Source organism: Megascapheus bottae, chromosome 16 (assembly GCF_031878675.1).
Source record: "Megascapheus bottae isolate mThoBot1 chromosome 16, mThoBot2.hap1, whole genome shotgun sequence".
NCBI lineage: Eukaryota > Metazoa > Chordata > Mammalia > Rodentia > Geomyidae > Megascapheus > Megascapheus bottae.
This window is the reverse complement of record NC_143524.1, coordinates 38863865-38883332: the sequence shown is the minus strand read 5'-3', so window position 1 is coordinate 38883332 and position 19468 is coordinate 38863865. Positions and strand designations below refer to the sequence as shown.

Genomic DNA, 19468 nt, shown 5'->3' with positions numbered 1-19468 from the left:
AATCACTCATAGGCCCTAGAGTCACAAGTCTACAAAGGAAGACAAGGTAGAAGGACAAAGCTAGATACTGGTAGCTCATGCCTGTAATCCTAGCTACTCAGGAGGCTGAAATCTGAAGATTCTTGTTCAAAGACAACTCAGGCAGGAAAGTCCATGTGACTCTTATCTCCAATTAACCGCCAGAAAAGTTGAACTGGAGCTGTAGTGCTAGCCTTGAGTGAAAGATCTGAGGGACAGAGCCCAAGCTCTAAGTTCAAGCCCCATGACCACCACCATCAATAACAACAACTACAAAACATGGAAAGACGAATGCAATACAATTAGATCTTCAAACTTCTTCCTCCACTCACACCCAGCAAGTATTTCTCTGTCCTTTCAGGTCCAGAACGTATGCATTCCACTTGCCTATTCTCTATACTGAGAAATAAGAGATGATCCCATCCATTTCTATAAGAAATTTCAGAGTGTAACAGTAACAACAATTAACATTTCTTGAGCACCTATACATCAGCTTTTTTTTTTTAATTTTAGGCAGAATGAGGGGCCAGGCGTTCAGGCTGAGTACTAAAGCTGATAAGAGTCATTGCACTAAAGTAAGGTGAATTTAGGAAGCTATATATATAAAGACTCGGCACAGAATGCAGGCCATGCTCCCTCTAGTGGCAAGCTAGAGTTACAGAGGCTCTTTAGGGAAGAGACAAGGGGGCTCCCCTTGATCCCTGGGCTCTTTAGTGGTAGGACTAGAACTTTTGTATCAGTGATTCTGTTAAGTTATGAGCTTCTCGAGCTAGAAAGACTCCAAGGTCAGCTGACTCCCTGTTGCCTCTATAAAGCTGGACTCAATACTTGGCCTACTTGATCTTTCCTAAAGAGTCAAGATTTTACAGACTGCCTGGTGCCAGTTGGCTCACATCTATAATCCAAGCTACTCAGGAGATGAGATCTGATGACTGAAAGTAGCCCAGGCAACGAAGGCCATGACTCTTTTCTCCAATAAACTACCAAACACCTGGGAGTAAGCTACGGCTCAAGTGGTAGAGTACTGTTAACCTTGAGGGAAAAAAAACTAAGGGACAGCACCTATGCACTGAGTTTAAGCCCTAGTACTGGCACACATGAAAGAAAGTGGGGGGGGGAGGATGGAGAGAAGGAAAGAAGGAGAGAGGGAGAAAGAGAGGAAGGAAAGGGGAAAAAAGATTTTACAGGCTTAAGCTGTCTGATATTTGTCAAGAAGCACACAGATACATTTGAACCAGAAGCCTTGGAAACATCTCCATTTTCCCTACCTCTGCCTCCTCATATCCAACTCATTAAAGCAACTCCAAATGTTCTATTTACAAAAGTTATCTAATACCTATCCATTTTTCTCTACTTTCCTCTCTCATCCTCGATTACTGCGAAAGTAAAATTGCCCCAGCTTCTACTCTTGCCCTCTCTGAAAATATAGGAAAAACCAAACTCAGTTTCTCCTACATTCTCAAACAATCAATTCAAAAGGCTTCTAACCAATGATGCAGCTGTTTCTTCCCACACACCAAGCAAGTAACCAATTTTTTGGTAGAGCCCAACTAAGTGTTCTTTAATTCAGTTGATGCTACCTAGAGATGGCTTTATCCCCCATAAGTTGAGGGCTAAGTCCCCAAGACTACACCCCCTACAACCTCACTGCAGATGCCAAGTGCAAGCCCCACACTGCAAACTACAAAGCAGAGCTTCCACAATCCCTCATCACACTGAATTAATTTGCAAGACTGGCTCATGGAACCCAGGGAAAAATGTATGCAGAGTTATCACAAAAGGTACACATGTGAACACAGATGGAAGTGATCATCCGGCCAAGCATGAAGTCTCCATGCCCACTCGAGGCAGGACACCTTCTAGGAACTGCCTTGGATTTACCTATGCAAAACTCTTTGGACAGAGTCCTTTGCATTTTTATGAAAGCTGAATTATACTGGCGTTGGTAACAACATAACTGAAGGTGGGGAAATTCCATTCCTCTAGCAATGTGTTTGCCTCCACCACCAACCAGTTCCTATCCCAAGCTATTCAGAAGCCCCTCAGCCCACAGTCAATTCAATAGCGTACCAAAAACAAGACACATAACTTTGGAAAGTCTAAAGATTTTAGGACAAGTCTGCCAGAGAAAGGGACTGAAAATCAAATACATATTTCACAATATCACCCATTCATAAGTTCATTTTTCTACAGAGCTGTCTGAATCACCTTTTTACATGAAATCATGTCATTTCTTGCTTAACCCACATTGATGGCATTCTACTACACCTAAGATAAAACCTAAGTGCTTACCAAGACCTACAAGGCCTAGCATGATTCTTCTCTAGACTCCTCTCAGCACATTTCTTGTCCTTCTCCCTTCCTATATCAGCCATACAAACATCTTTTAGTTCCCTAAAACTGGCAGATTCTTTCCAGTATGTCTATCTCAACCTGTACCCCACAGTCTGTCTGAATAGCCTCTTACTTACCTGTCCCCAACTTGATTCTCAGTTCTTGGCTTCCCTGGCCCTCAGGTTTAAATGCAGCCACTTACACATATCCTTCAAAGCATTACGCACTGGGGTTTGTAATTTTGCATTCTTGAGTTTATTTGCAAAATGTAAGAACCCTTATTAAGGTCCTTGGAAGGAGATCTTTGACTACTTGGCTAACTATCATAGCCCTCACACATAGTATACTATATACTGCTATGCCCAGCTCAGAGCACACATTTAATAACTACTGAATGAATGCATAACAAACCCTTTCTTGCTGTCTTACAAGACAGACTCAAGCAGTGATTTCATGTCACTCATTGTATCTTTTCAGAGCCTTACAAACTTTAATTACAACCAAAAATTCCTGTCAAGACTCCCTGTGGTTTGTTTCCCAGAACTTTCCTCATAAGGTCACTCTCCTGGGACTGCACTCCAGGGTTTTACAGCCTCTCTCGTTACTTGATGCCCATTCACAGGCCCTCCACTGCCATCACATCACTGCCAAACTGAGAGGGCTACAGGAAAGGCCCAGCTCCCATGTCAGCATTCTCTGGGGTCAGCTTTACACAAGGACAAAACGTTCTCCTTTCACCCCCTGGGATTAGACAGAAGAGCTTTACCAACAAAAGGCAATCTTTCCTGGAGGAAAAGATGGGAGGTGGAGGCTTTCTGGTTAAGGAAGGCTGGAGAGAGAAGAAAGGTACCAGATACAGAACGTGAAAATTCAGAAATAGCCTGCGGAGGTCTGGATTCTTCTTCAACTGTTAGCCTCAAATAAAGCTGTTCTGTCTTGAGTTCTCTTAGAAGGCAATCTATCAAGTATCTGTTGCAGGGACTCCAGCCTTCTGATCCACAAAATAACTGACTCCCTCCTGAGGGTAATTCTAGCCCTTTTGGCCCAGGAGACACATCTGCCAGGACCCCCAGAGCTGTGGCTTGTACTATACATACTACTTGTACAACCGTCTGAGGAAGGTAAGGATACCCATTCTGTGTTTGATGGTTGGCATTTATAAATGGGAAATTCTCCTGCCCTAATCTTCCCTGCCACTTATACACTCCACATGACCCCACCCAAAGGCAGAACTCAGCCTATAGTAACTCTATATTCCACAACCTGCTGTAAAGCAGCTATGGTCATTTTCCTGTAGACTGAACCCTCTCTCTTTCAGTGACCAATGTTCCATGCCCAGGTCTCCCTGTCAGCTTAAAATCCTCCAAATGAATGATGCTCAAAGTTCAGGTCCCCAGGATAAAAGGTATGCAGTGGCTTGATCCAATCTCATACAACCTGTCACAATATTCATGTAGAAGCTAATCTCAAAGCTCTCAAATCTACATACTTTGTTAAGCACAAATATTTTAACACTTAGCTATATAAATACAGGACAGGGGCTGGGAAAGGCTAAATCTCACAAGCAATATCCTAGCCCCCCAGGCTGACCTGCCTGAGCTCAAACAAGATTCTAACTTGTGGTGGACAAGCTTCCAGAGGAAGGAGGGTACAAAGTGAAGGTCAAGGGAAAGTAGGGGATAAGAAGATCATGGGTTCCAAATGCTTTCCTATATTCTAACTAAGAAAGTACCTTGAGCTTGAGTAAGAAGTGACTCTCAAGTAAGATCTGGGCAAGGCTATGATATATGAGCCCAGAGGTATTGCTTCCTCTGTCCTAACAACCTGACTTCTCCGGCTCCAGTTAGTGTTGGGACAAGTCCACCTCTCTTATTCCAGTGTCAACTGTACCTCACAGTCCCTTGTGTCTCAGTGCTCTAGCATAACCCTTCAAGCCTGTAGTATTTTGTAGAGCAAGAATCTTGTCTTACTCTCTGTTTCTCAAGTGCCAGGAAATCAAGAGCACTGTTATGCCATGACATGCTAGAGCCAGCCAACTATGGACCAAAACTCTTCTGAATCTCTCCTTCTATCCCTGTGTGACTCTTACCCTATCTTCCTCCCTCTACCCCAGCCACAAACATCATTGTTTCTACAAAATGAATATAGAGAACAAATAAGACTATATATGTGTGTATCTATCAGTAACAATAATTCATAGTAATTTAGTGATTTAAAAAATATGTATTCACATGGACATGTATTTCATAGATACGTATTTCATGTCATATACCAATAAACAAACACATGTAGATTTTAAAAAAATAAACACCAGGAATAGGGCTGGGTGTTTGGCCTTGTGGTAGAGTGCTTACGTAGCATGCATGAAGACCCGGGTTCGATTCCTTAGTACCACATACATAGAAAAAGCCAGACGTGATGCTATGGCTCAAGACCAAAGACAGTACTCAGGCCCCAAGTTCAAGCCAGGCCAATACTGGCAAAACAAACCAAGAAACAAAAAACCGCCAGGAATATACTTTGGAAAAAAATCTTTTTTGAGGGAGGGGGCAGTACTAGAATTTAAACTCAAGACCATATGCTTGATAGGCAACTATTCTACCACTTGAACCACACACCCATCTCTTATTTTTTCAAATAAGGTTTCATGTTTTCACCCAAGAAGCTTGGACTGCAATCTTCCTATTTATACTTTCCATATAGCTGTGATGACAGACTACTATAACCAGCTTTTATTGGTTCAAACAGGGTCTTACTAACTTTTTACCCTGGCTGGCCTTGACATGTAATCCTCCTGATCTCTGCCTCCTCAGTAGCTAGGATTACAAGCATTAGCCCCTGTAACAAGGCCTGGAAAAATCTCAATATGTGGATAAGAAAGAACTTCAGATGGACATGCAGCCAGTAAAGTGGAAACTCAGAATAGCAAGGCCTAAACAGTGCTGGGAAATGGATGTTAATCAACTAGGAAGAGAAAGACTGGAACTCCTATAAGTATAGATATTTTCCATCTGTTTCACATGTCTATCAATTTGCATATATTGATGCTGCCTTATATCCATAGGCTAAACTCTACATACTCATAAGGTATAAGCCTATTAATATACTATTGAGTTCAGTTCAATAATACCACTGATGATGGAAGACATTAATCAGAAATATTAGCCTGTATTCTTTTCTGTTCTCATTTATTTATTTATTTTTGCCAGTCCTGAGGCTTGAACTCAGAGTGTGAGCACTGTCCGTGGGCTTTTTCAAGGCTAGAGCTCTACTACTTGAGCCACAGTACCACTTTCAGCTTTTTCTATGTATGTACCAAGGTCTTCGTGCATGCTAGGCAAGCACTCTACCACTATGCCCGGCCCCCTCATTTATTCTTGATCCTATCAAAACATCCTTTTTATCAGTGATTTAAATAAGATCTACTTATCAAATACACATGTGAAGCTAGTTCATGTCTGTAATAGTGACAACGCTGATATCTGAAGATCACACTTCTAGCTAACCCAGGTAGACAAATCCTAGAGATTTATCTTCAACTAATCAGAAAAAACTGGAAATATACATATGTAATAGGATAAAATGTATAATGCATAAATAATATATTGTCAGGCTTATAACTTTTTGTAAAAAAAATGCATGACAAAAGCATAAAATGGAGTTTTGTATTTAAATGGCTAAAATGCTGAAGTTAGATATAAAAATGCCGTCCATAATCTACTTAGAAGAATATTTCTAGGGGCCGGGAGTTTGGCCTAGTGGTTAAAGTGCTTGCCTCGCATGCATGAAGACCCGGGTTCGATTCCTCGGTACCACATACATAGAAAAAAGCCAGAAGTGGTGCTGAGGCTCAAGTGTAGAGCTCTAGCCTTGAGAAAGTCCAAGGACAGTGCTCAGGCCCTGAGCTCAAGCCCAGGACTGGCAAAAAAAAAAAAAAAAAAAAAAAAGAATATTTCTAGCAGGTGTGGTGGTTTATGTCTGCAAGCCCAGTACTTGGGAAACTAAAGGAGGAGTGAGTTCAAAACTAGACAAACTTAGGGGCCGGGAGTTTGGCCTAGTGGTTAAAGTGCTTGCCTAGCATGCATGAAGACCCGGGTTCGATTCCTCGGTACCACATACATAGCAAAAAGCTGGAAGTGGTGCTGAGGCTCAAGTGGTAGAGCTCTAGCCTTGAGAAAGTCCAAGGACAGTACTCGGGCCCTGAGCTCAAGCCCAGGACTGGCAAAAAAAAAAAAAAAAAAAAAAACTAGACAAACTGGAGGACTGAATTCAAGATCAGACTGTATTACATTTCATGACCCTGTTTCCAAAAACAAAAACCAAATAAATATTGTTTCCACAAGACATAGGGGTAAACAAAGTCTTGAATAACTATTAATGAATGTATACTGAAAGAAAAAAAGAAACTCAAGTTTGTGGAACTCCTTACACTGAGAAACAAGATAGCTTGTCTGGTACAGGAGAGAGACTCAATCCTCCAGCACCTCAGGAGGGTGGAAAACCACCACTTCTGTTCTCCAGCCAGTCATCTCTATAAAAATTCATAGGGAAGTAAGATAAAGAAGGCTTACAGAAAGAATAGACTACTGAGGCCTCATCTGCCCTTTGACACTCCTGCTGCTGACATCATAACCTCCCAACTGGGGTTCTGATCTTCCAAACTTTAGCAAGGACACTGAGCGGCTCAGGAATCCAAACAATTTTTACCCACCATATTCCCACATGGTTGTTCACCATGAACAGAATGACGTGATATTTTTAACTATCAGAGTGAATTCTTATAGATCTATAACCTTCTATACTAAGCTATCATCCGATAACTCAGTGGGGTTTGAGGCTGTGTGTGAAACATTAGATGGTAGGAATGCAGCATAGCAGTTTCTTTGGACATTGTTGAGATATGTATTTAAAAAGATATATATATATATATAAACCAGCTTATCTCCCACAGAGGAAAAGTACAATGTTTCTTCTAAGGATTTTGGAAGAGAAACGAGCAATACTCCTCAAGGCCAGCTCTTTTCCTGGGAGCAAATGCAACACCTTATAGTAGTAGGTACCAAATGACATGTGTGTGTGTGTGTGTGTGTGTGTGTGTGTATGTGTGTGTGTCTGTGCGCGCACGCGCGTGCACCCACCCACACACACTCGGAGGTGTGCTTGAATGTATTGGGGCTGAAACTCAGGGCCTAGGCACATACTGTCCCTTAGCTTTTTTTGCTCAAGGCTGGCTATCTACCACTTGAGCCACAGCTCCACTTACAACTTTTTGATGGTTAATTGGAAATAGAAGTCTCACAGACTTTCCTGCCTGGGCTGGCTTTGAACTGTGACCCTTATATCTCAAGCCCTTGAGTACCTAACATTATAGACACAAGCCACCAGTGGGCTACCTAGTGAGTGAGTGTGTGTGTGAGTGTGTGTATGTGTGTGTGCATGTGCACTAAGTGTGTGTACTGGTCCTGGGGCTTAAACTCAGGGCCTGGGTACTGTCCCATTTATTTTTCTTTCTTTTTTTTGTGCTTGGGACTAGCACTCTACCACTTGAGCCATAGCTCCACTTCTATTTTTATTTTATTTTTTTTAGTGATTAATTGGAAATAAAGAATCTTACAAACTTTCCTACCCTGGCTGGCTTTAACCATGATCCTAAGATCTCAGCCTCCTAAGTAGGTAAGATTACAGGCATGAGCATGAGATTACAGGCATCTATGGGCACAGGTGCCAATTTTTTTTTTTTTTGGTGGGTCATGGGGTTGAACTCGGCCTGGACACCGTCCCTGAGCTCTTCAGCTCAAGGCTACCACCCTACCTCTGGGCCTGAGCACTGTCCCTGAGCTCTTCAGCTTAAAGCTACTACCCTACCTTTGAGCCAAGCCCTACTTCCCATTTTCTAGTGGTTAATTGGAGATGAGAGTCTCCGGTCCTTTTGTGCCTGGGCTGGCTTTGAACCTTGATCCTCAGATCTCAGCCTCGTGAGTAGCTACGATTACAGGCATGAGCCACCATGCCAGACTACAGGTGGCAATTTTTACACTATTTTTTTCCTCAAGGTTAGGAACCAAGAAGTTTCTAATCTATATGAAAACTAGCTCAATAGCTCCTTTCTTATCAATGCAAGCACTGGATATTATCCTACTTTTACTCAGTATAGCACTAGTCTAACTTTTATATTTTTTAATTTAAAAAAAAAAAGGTGCTTATAAATGCTCCTTCACTTACAGATCAACTTAACCCATGCAAGAGAAGAAAAATGGAAGATGGGTGAAACGATGAGAGAAAAAAAGAAAGGAAGGTTGTCGGAGAGGGAGAGTAATTTAAGATCTTGAAGGAAACAGGAGGCAGTTTGTTTGGCAGTCTGATAACAGTAAATTGGGGGGAATTCCTGAGCATTACTCCCAGGGAGGCCAAAGAACATACTTGAGTACCACTTAGCCTTTTGAAGGAGAGAAAGAATTTAGGAAGACTTTTATCCCCTTGGCATGTGGGGTCCCTTACTCTTGCTAACACAGTCACCTACATCCTATATATCTGATTGTTTAATATTGCTAATAACCAGGAGAAGGCAGAGTAAAAAGAACAAAGGGTCAAGAATACAGGGGGTTGGGAAACGTGGACAAAAACTTGAGAAGGGGTATCAATGTTCAAGAAGTAATGCACCCACTACCTGACGAATGTAACTGTAACCCCTCTATACATTACCCCAACAATAAAATAAAAACAAATAAGGGCCGGGAATTTAGCCTAGTGGTAGAGTGCTTGCCTGGCATGCATGAAGACCCAGGTTCAATTCCTCAGTACCACATACATAGAAAAAAGCCAGAAGTGGTGCTGAGGCTCAAGTGGTAGAGCGCCAGCCTTGAGAAAGTTCAAGGACAGTGCTCAGGCCCTGAGCTCCAGCCCAGGACCGGCAAAAAATAAATAATAAATAAATAATAAAAATAAATAAAAAGAATACAATACAGCAAATGCCAGCAGATAACTCCTCTGGGCCCATCTATAGGACTCCAACAGTAACTCCTGGAGACAGTAGCTAGCTTCAAGATAGCTGGTGATGAAAGGTGAAGAAAGTATATGTCATCAGAAATGCCAGACACACCTCATTCAAGGAAAAGGCCACAGGGCTGAGGAGGGAAGTATACCCTGGGAAAATACAGCAAGGTGAGGCTTGGCTCTATGTACTACCAAGTTATTACTAGGGTACTAGCACTTTTTTTTTTTTTGCCAGTCCTAGGGCTTGACCTCAGGCCTGGGCACTGTCCTTGAGTTTTCTCAAGGTTAACGCTCTACCACTTGAGCCACAGTACCACTTCTGGCCTTTTCTGTGTAGATAGTACAGAGGAATCAAATCCAGGGCTTCGTGCAGGCTAGGCAAGCACTCTACCACTAGTCCACTTGAGACTTCTCTAAATGCAGCCAGAAGCAGCAGCCTTCAAAAAAAAGCTGCCTTCAATCCACCAACAGCTACATGAATTGTCAGAGCTTGCATTTAGGGATGGGACTGGGAGACTACGAAGAGTTTGTCATTTTCATAAATGAGGTTGTCCAGCAAGCTTCTGAAGTACTCCACCAACTTCCTTTTTACTTCCAAAGGCTTACAGATGGCAGCTTAACATCTCACTTCACCTGCTACTCTAAGACAGGAGAACAGAAGACAAACCTAAACAAGAACACCTACCAATGCACAAACCTCCTTCCTCTACTACCCATGTAGTCTATTTTCTGACCTGCTGCTGCACCAGACTAGGGGAATAAAACAGAAAGACTAGGATGGATCATAGCAATGTTACTAGGAGAGAGAGGGAAGAGTCAGAAATGGACCCCAACAGCAGGATATAGAACCCAGGACAGATACCAAGGACAAGGTCATTTGGCCTAAACTTAAGGGGACTACCAATTTTATCCCCTTGAGAAGCCTTGGAAAAGGAGCTCGCTTCCTATCCAACAAAGCAGATCCAGAAAGTAGAAACAAGTGAAAAACTAAATGGACACAGAGAACTGAGACTCTCGCTTTCAGCCTGGTGACTACTACTTTCTCTCCTAGAAAGGTCTAGACATAGCTGTGTATCTGCAACACCACAACCCTGAGTTATAGCTGCGTTTCAGATTTGTCCCGGGCTCAGCACCGAGGAAAGAGCACAGATTTCCTTCTTCCTGGAAGAAAGTGCTTTTCAGGGGATCCAGGAAGCTGAAATTGTGAGGAAGCGGAGGACTTCCTCAGAAAATAAGGGTTGACTTTATAAGAGGCACACGCCTCAAATGCTGTTGTGAGCCCAGAAGGTGACTGATTTGTTGTTGTTCTGGTACTGGGGGTTCAACTTAAGGCTTCAAGGTCTTGATTGGTTTTTTCACTCAAGGCTGGTGCTCTACCCTTTGAGTATACCTAGTATGCTTCCATTTCTGCCACTTTGCTGGTTAATTGGAGATAAGTCTCTTGGATTTTAGCCTGTCCAGGATGGCTTCAAACCACAATCCTCAAATCTCAGCCTTCTTACAGGCATGAGCCTATGATATCCAACTCTTCTTGGGATTTACTTTTCAATACTATATGATTCCCCTCTGCTCCTCTCCTGCTGTATGGGGCCATGAAAGCAGAAACAAGGAGGAAGATTCTGGAGTTTTTTAGTAGAGAATAAGAACTTGGAAGATGATTGGCTAAGGCAAGGAGAGGTCCAGAATGACTCTGTAGCTTGGATCACTGAGTACCAGTCACCACATCAGAGAACAGAGACAAAAGCAGAACACTCCAAGGTGTTCTGCTGTAGTCATATCTGCATTTAACTAAGGGGGGGAGGGGAATGGTTCCAACACAGGAAGTATTTGAGACAAGAAGACAGACAAGAGTAGAGAGGACAGAGATAGAAGGTGGGGGATGAGATAAGAAAAATGGAGAAAAAAAAAAAAAAAGGAAGAAGATGGCAAAGGAGAGGGAAAGAGACAGAAACTGAAGAGCATGCAAGTATATGTACACATATGTGTGTTAAAAGATGATGGGAGGGTTGGGAATGTAGCTTAGTGGTAGAGTGCTTGCCTAGCATGCATGAAGCCATAGGTTCAATTCTTCGGTACCACATAAACAGAAAAGGCTAGAAGTAGAACTGTAGCTCAAGTGCTAGAGTGTTATCCTCGAGCATAAGAAGCTCAGGCACCCAGGCCCTGAGTTCAAGCCCCAGAACTGGCAAAAAAAAAACAGCAGGAGAAGAAGCAGGTAACAACAGCTGAGCTAAAAGTACAGGCCATGGGATTGTACTAAATGACAAAAGTGGTGTCTCCCTCAGTTTATGTGAGACCAGCACATAAAATGAACATCAATCACGTGGCGTTGAGTTATTCTTGAAATTCTCTTAGAAAGGTGCAACTAGAGGCCTTCCACTGTCTCTCAGGAAGTTCAGTTCAGTACTTTTTTCGAATTCATAATACATCACACTTAAGAATCTCAGAGTTAGAAAGATCCAGGGAGTCTGTCTCCCTCGACCGTAGTTCTTAAACAGCAATTCTGGGTAGCAGAACCACAAACACGATCTGAATGCTTCTAAGTTCCTTTTGCTCAGACTGGGAATCACCTAGTGTTACCCCACTGGAATGGACGGACTTCCTTCTGATCCCACACTCCTTGCTACATGTGGCTCTTGCATTAAAACTGTCCTAAGAAGGGAATAGCTTAGCCCAAGGTCCTGCTCTACCACTGAACAGTAGTGGGAATTGGCAATAGTCCCTTCCTCTTCCTGGCTCCATATCCCTACCTGTGAAATGAAGTCAGACTACACGAATACTATGAGCCCAGACAACCCTGAGATACTGAATGAAAAGATGCTTGGGGGGAGTGCTCACTTTTCCAACAGCCTTCCAATGGTTTTAAGACAAACTCTGCTTCGAAGCTATCAACACAGCTAGGACTAGGTGGCTCCCACCCATAATTCTAGCAGCTCGAGAGGCTCAGATGTAAGGACTGCAGTTCAAAGCCAGCCCAGGCAGGAAAAGTCCATAAGATTTTTATCTCCAATTAACCAGCAAAAAAGAGCTAGAATAAAGACATGGGTCGAGTGACAGAGCACCAGACGAGCAAAAAAGCCAAATGAGATCAGGAAACAAGCTGGCGGCACTGAAAATTTCAGCAAGTGGTTACCTGCCTGATGGGTAGAAAGCATTCTCTAAGTCTGGATGTGGAAGTACAGGAGAAGGGGGGGGGTGGGGGGAAGAATGTGGAGTCAATGTTCTCTGTGTCCCTGCACTACATCTGTACTTTTCCCTCCCTGCTGTTTGGGGAAGAAGAGCCCATCCCAGGTTCAAATCAATTTCTCTGCAGGTGAGCCTGGGCACACCAAGAAGCTTGGGCACTTATGTTTAGTTCCATTCTTAACATACTGACCAGTATCAGTATGATAAGTAGCACCAGCTCACAATGCCTAAAGAGATGGGAAAATGAAAGAAAAAGACAGAGGGGGAACAAAGTAGAGACTAGAATCTTCCAGTGAATCTGGGCCCTTGGGGCAGCTCTCCTTCAAGTTATGCTCCATCCAAAGAGGCATGGCACCCATTTCTGTAGCCTGCCAGGACAGACATCACCATGGATCAAGCCAGGGATGTCTGGAAGCTACAAAGAAGCATTTCACCCGAGAGGCAGTCAACAAGCAAGGAGGTAGGACTCTGCGAGTAGGACTCTGGCTGCCAGCCCACTCTCAGACCCAATGCAGAGGCCTCAGAACATCCTATACCCCAGAATATCCTATGCCAACACTTCCCTGACACTACAAAGGTATATTGTGGGCGCAGGACAGAAAGACCAACCCAATTACCAAAATGAAGGCATTCCTGGCCATCATAAACGAGACACTCCGCAATACAGGCATAACCAAGCATGCCCCAACCCATCTCTGCAAAAATCCCCTGCTTTTCTGCTCTGTAGTCAAACTCCTCCATTCCTCTCCCAATTCACTACTCTTTTCCCTTTCTAGCTTAAGGAACTGATGCTGTTGCCCTGCAGACATTTTGAGCATGTAAAGATAACATCTATCCAGGGGAAGGGGTGTATCTGCCCTCAGAAACTATTCAGAGTACCAACATAGCCAGACTAGTGGTCAGGAGCTAGACCCTCACACCTGCCTCTCACCTCCTTCCTCATGAAAGTCATCTCCTACAGGCATCTCTGGGGCCAGAGGAAGATCATGAGAAAGTGAACAAATCTGCCTCACTCCCTCCAATCTAGAGTGGCAGGAAGTCAGAGAGGCATGTTGGAAAATGTTTTTCAAAGAATTCATAGTAAGCCTGGATGAGGTGTCACAAGCCAGTAATCTCAGGACTCAGGACACAGAGGTTTCCTAGTTCAAGGATCTTGAGTTCAGTACCAGCCTTCTGGGCTACATAGCAAAACTATTTCTGGGGGAAAAAAAAGATATTTTTTAAAAGTCAATACTGCTTCACACTTCCTATAATCCTATATTCTGTCACCATAACTGAATAAAATGCAGTTCCACCTTTTAGCCCTGATCACCTTCCCTGGCTGGTCGCCATGGAACTGCTTTACCACTCTGCGTCACAGAGGCATGAAGCAACTGTTCCTCACCGCAGCCCCTGAGGCTGAGAGCTGGGCAGAAAGGAATGCAGACAGTTCCCAGAAGTTCCTGGCTGAAAAGGAAACCAGGAGCTTACACAGCTCCTGGGCTCTCGGAATGAGGACCTGGGCAACTTGGAGCCTGCAAAGGTCCTTATATCGGAAAACCCAAACAGGAAAAACACAGTAGGGAAAAGACACCTGGACAGAACAAGCCTGTGCTGGCCCTAAAGCTTCAAGTAAGCAGTGGCTACGTTGGAATGTGAGTAAGAGGCCTAGAAAAACCCTAAGTTATCCCATCAGAGGGAAGCTGAAGCAGGTCAATGCCCCAGCCTCTCGGTATGAGCTTTGGCATCACCTGTTTTTCCATGTAACAGGCTTCCTTTACTAACATGTCTTGGGAGCAGGGCAGATCCAGAGGGGAAGCCCACGTCTGACAGGAAAACAAAGCTGGTGAGCAGCTGGGGCTTTCCTGGCATCAATGTCTCCTGCTCTCATCTCTAGACAGGCTCCTGTCATGCCACAGAGGTTTTTCCAGTCCTACCATTATAGACTTCCCAAGAAACCCCACCACACTTACCAGAAATCTGCACCCAGGCCAGACCAGATACAAAGGAAGTATCACTGCAGCTATGTCTTCTGCAACATGCCAACCAAAGTGTGATCTGGGAAGTTCTGTCTAAGCAGAAGCATAGAGAAAGGAGACTATATGCCTTCCTCCTGTATCCTCACAAAGGCATCAAATAATTTAACTTTAATTTAAAAATTATTTCAACTGAGTGCTGCTGGTTCATGTCTGTAATTCTGACTACCTAGTCGGCTGAAATCTGAGGATTTGGGTTCAATACTAACCCAGGTAGATGAATATAAGAGACACTTATCTCCAATTACCTGGGGGGAAAAAGCCAGAAATCGATGTATGGCTCAAGTGGTAGAGTGATCAGAAAAGTTAAATGAGAGTACAAGGTTCCCAAGGTCAAGCCCCAGTACCAACACAATCAATAAAAAAAAATTATTTTAATCATAGACTGCTTTCCTTTCCAAAGAGGGACAACTCCCAACACAGAGTGCATAAAACTCAGACAAGTCCCTTTCTCACTTCATATCCAACCTCCAGGTGGCAAATCTTAGTGGTTAGCAGTACCATAAAAGGTACACACAGGTAAGCCAAGCTTAAGAGACAAATGGCACATGTTTTCTCTCACATGCGGAAGCTAAATCTAAAATACACCAGGATATAATAAATTATACAGGTCATTTGTAAACCGTGAGACCAAAGGAGGAAACTCTTTAGGAGAGGAATACAAAGGAATAATGCCTATGTGCATCTAAACATATAAAATATTTACTGAAAAGAACTCCAGGAAAAGGAAACGAGGTTTTTGTCTTTTTTTTGTTGGTTTTGTTTTCTTTCCTTTTTGTACTGTATGTTTGTCTATATGTCTTTGGGAGGGTAAGGGTAGGCACAGAAATGAAGGGACAAAGGGTGAACAAATATGGCAGTGGTACTCACAGGACACTATACTGAAAATGAACTATACAGCTTGTAGTAGTAATGGGCGGGAAAAACAGAAAGCAAGGAAAGGGTGACATTGTCCAAAAAGAAATACACTCTTTTTTTTTGGGGGGGGGGGGCAGTCCTGGGGCTTGAACTCAGGGCCTGGGTACTGTCCTTGAACACTTTTTTGCTCAAGGCTAGCACTCTGTCACTTGAGCCACCATCACTACTCTGTCTTTTTCTGTGTATGTGATACCAAGGAATAGAACCCAGGGCTTTGTGCATGCGAGGTGAGCACTCTACCACTAGGCTCTGCTCCCAGGCCCAAGAAATATACTTTTCCTGACTTACATAACTGTAACCCCTCTGTATATCGCCTTTAAAATAACAATACAAGAATGTTTTTAAAAATGCACACAGACAAGTGTGTCCCTCACTCAAAGCTTCGCTCCCACAACCAAAATTGCAAGAGTGCTTCTAATGCAAGGTCCCTGTGGGGACAACGGAAGACACAAAGTTAGACAAGACTTCCCAGGCAGAGGTCTTGGCAGCTGACAGAACTGAGGGTGTCTGAAGCCACCCCCACATGCAGGAAGAAGGCTCAGCACCTGGAATTTCTCCCCTTCTTCAAAAGCATCAGTAAACTAGCTGATGTCATCTCTCTGGTAGCCACATGTCTGCCTCCCAACTCCTGGGATTCCGCCCATCCTTGCCTCAAAATTGCACAATAAGGGTCTGCAGCTGGTTAGTTCGATTTCTTACAGCTTCATGCCAAGGAAGCAAAGGTTAAAGGTTTCTCCCTACAAGAACCATTCGTTTCAGCCTGGCTTGTGAACACACAGGTTTTACTCCCGAGCCTAGCTCAAAATGCCTACTGGGTTTCTTTGACTTCTTGTGCCAGTAGTAGGGCTTGAACTAAGACTCAGGGCCTGGACATTCTCCTTAGCTTTTTGCTCAAGGCAGGTGCTTTACCACATAAACCAGTCCACTACTGGCTTTGTACCAACTGACTGGAGAGAAATAATCTCTCAGATTTGTCTACCTGGGATGGCTTTAAACCTCAATCCTCAGATCCTAGCCTACTGAGTAGCTTAGATTACAGGTGTGAGTGACCAATGCCCATGCCATGCTGTCCTTCCCATCCATCCTGCTTTTCTTTTCTGAGAGGAAAAAAAAAAAGATGAACTCAAAAGAGCATCTCTGAGCACCACAAGAAGGACAAAGAGACTCTGCTATGGCTGTGCTTCACTGGAACAACATGACACTTGCTGATCCCCAGGCAAGAACATCTAGATACAAGTTTCCACCCAGACAGGAAAACAGTTACCTGGAACCCAGTACAGTTTGAAATTTTAATCAGAAAGTCTGCTCTATCTTCGAGAATTGTTCATTCTATAAGGGGATGCTATAGTTACATGCAGGGACCCTGGAACATCTTCAGGATGTACACAGCTTCTAACCAGCGGCTTTCTGTCCAGGAGCTGATAAGAGCATCCCAATAGGAACCTATTATTTCCCAGTCAAAATGAGGGTTAATTCCTTTAGGTCCAATGAGCAACATATTTAGAGAACATGATCTTGCCATTACTAGATCATAAACTTGGAAGTGGAAGGGTCAGGCTTTAAGCTGATGCTCTTCCTGAGCTGACCCAAGGAGAAAAAAGAAAGAGCTTAGGGAAGGAGCTTAGGGAAGTCAACCAAAGCACACTCTGGTGGCACTTTACCCTAGAGGCTCAAGCACAGGAAAAAAAAAGAACTCAGCTTTCCTGATCCAGGCCCCAGCATCCTTTGGGAACAATAGGAATGGAATGTATCCTTCCATAGAAACTTCACCTTTAGGGGCCAAAGATATGAAGAGTCTACACTTGCATGGAACATCCCTTTACGGATCAGTTGCTTTCATAAAGCAACAACAAAAATCACATTAGATATAGCAGCTGGAGGCCCACATAAGCTCATCACTGAGTAACAAGACTGAAATATGGTTTATACGCAATTAAGATACAAAACCTAATAGAATAAAATTAAATGTTTACATATCTCAAATTGTATTTGTAGAGGACAGGTTAAAGAATGGGTATCTACAGCATTTTTAAATGTATTCTACGGGGAAACACTATTAACTTAGATTCTTCACACAATTTTCTTTCCCATGTGTCTGAATTTCCTTTCAGAAGTATTCTTGGTATCATGCTTATGAGTTATGGGATTAGGGCTAGCTTACTTCATAATCAAGGAGGAATAAAGACAAGGAGGTTGTTTCCTGAAGTAACTAAGCAAAACAGGAAGGAAAGAAAGGGAAATAGAGATAGTAGTTAAAAATGATGTGAGCAGGATTTTAGAAACACCTATCTGTATTCGCTGATTGGAGAGAAATACAGAAGTCAGAAGTTCTTGAATACCCAGAACGAGAGAGGCATTTTATCAGTTACCAGTTGGGTCATCTGCCCAATACAACTTGGTTTAAAGACCAAGTAAGAAGGGAGAAAAGTATCAAATGCTAGACACAAGCTCATAACTGTTATCAAGCCCCAAATCAAACTCTTATTTCAGCCACAGGTTGTTGGCATTCACAAGGAACATGTCTACCAAGCCTACATACCATGTCTACTACCTATTTTAGGAGACTTGCTGGACATAAGTGCCTGCTATCGAAGGCAAGTATTTATCTCAGGAGTTCTATGTAACCTCATCCAAAAAGTCTCATTCAAGTAGAAGGCTCTCTTTGGTAATGTAAAGGTAGGATATGAATGCAGTCCATGTCTCAGAGGCCTTAGAGGTCAATAAAAGATTCCAGCATAGCAGAGAAAGTCTACCTAACAATACAGTCAACTAAGTAACTTTTCCTCAAAACTATTCTACCAAGTGCCCTTGCTTTCTCTAGCCCCTAGTGAAGGTGCTTCCTCATCACTTACCTAGCAGAGACAGGCATTCCCCAAAACCCCCTTTCCAATTTAGGAAAGTGTCCAATGATTGTGTCTTGCCAAAAAAAAAAAAAAAAAGCTACAGGCTAACACAAAATTTTGTAAACTGCTTTTGTGTAACTCATTCTACACTGGAAGGTAAGCAATACAAATCTTTAATGGGAGAGAAAGAAAAGTATAAACTAGGCAAGATCTGATTAATTTCCAGGGTCATTTCAGAAGGAACAGGGATAGGGAAGAAGATGGCCCCACCTATCTGAATAGAGTATGTTGGGATGGAAAGCTGTGGTTTTACATAAGCAGAAATTACACCATTTATCTCTCTGTCTAAGACCCCTTAGTGTTCTTAAGGGGCAAAAGTTCTCTTGCCTACTTTTATTTTCTAGTGCATGGTAATAGGATCTCCTAAATATTCTCCATTTCCTTGCCAGAACCAAACCATATTCCCTCAAGAACTGGAACACAGCCATACAGCACAGAAAATGCAAACAAGAAATGAAGAAGTTGGACATATTGACTGACATTTAAAGTTTCTGGAAGCTACAACTTTCAAGGACCAATCGCCACATGAAGGGGAAATCAAAGCCAGGTGAAGATCTGGGCTGAGTTTCAAATATTCCTGGGTTTTGTGAAGGAGGTGGAAGATGGGAGGAAAAATTCTGGAAGTGAACTCACAGAAGTTCAGGCCTCCCACATCCCAAAGGTGAGAGCAAACAGGTGTAGGCCCAGTGCAAAAGCAGGGATGGAAAGGCAGTTATCTCCTAAATTGATCCTTGTCAGAAAACTTCCATCATTTTGTCACATTCTTCCAAAAATGATTACATAATTAATTTTTGTTTGGTTGGTCAAGGGGCTTGAACTCTGGGCTTGGGCACTGTCCCTGAGGTGTTCAGCTCAAGGCTTTCGCTCTACTACTTGAGCTATAGCACCATTTTCGGTTTTCTAATGATTAATTGAAGATAAGAGTCTCATGGACTTTCTGCCTGGGCTTTGAACCACAATCATCAGATCTCATCCTCCCAAGTAACTAAGGAGTGAGCCATTGGTGCCTAGCATAATTAATTTTCTGTATAGGTCATTTGAGTTTCCTTCTGGTTTTACTGGAGAAGAACCAGGTCATAGTAATACATCTCTGCCTCTTAT

The 19468-nt window shown here is 43.0% G+C and overlaps 1 protein-coding gene across 4 annotated transcripts in view; it reads right to left on the bottom strand.

The window, feature by feature from the left end:
• The window catches only part of Dennd2b (DENN domain containing 2B), a 145756-nt gene that overhangs the window by 99005 nt on the left and 27283 nt on the right, over positions 1–19468 (bottom strand). Inside the window, exon 1 of one of the 4 annotated variants that reach the window (XM_090348187.1) lies at positions 14484–14576. The exons of the other annotated variants lie outside the window; for them this stretch is intronic. The gene's annotated coding sequence lies outside the window, so the exon portion shown is untranslated. Of the gene's footprint in view, positions 1–14483; positions 14577–19468 lie in introns of those variants that run through there. 4 annotated transcript variants of the gene reach the window in all.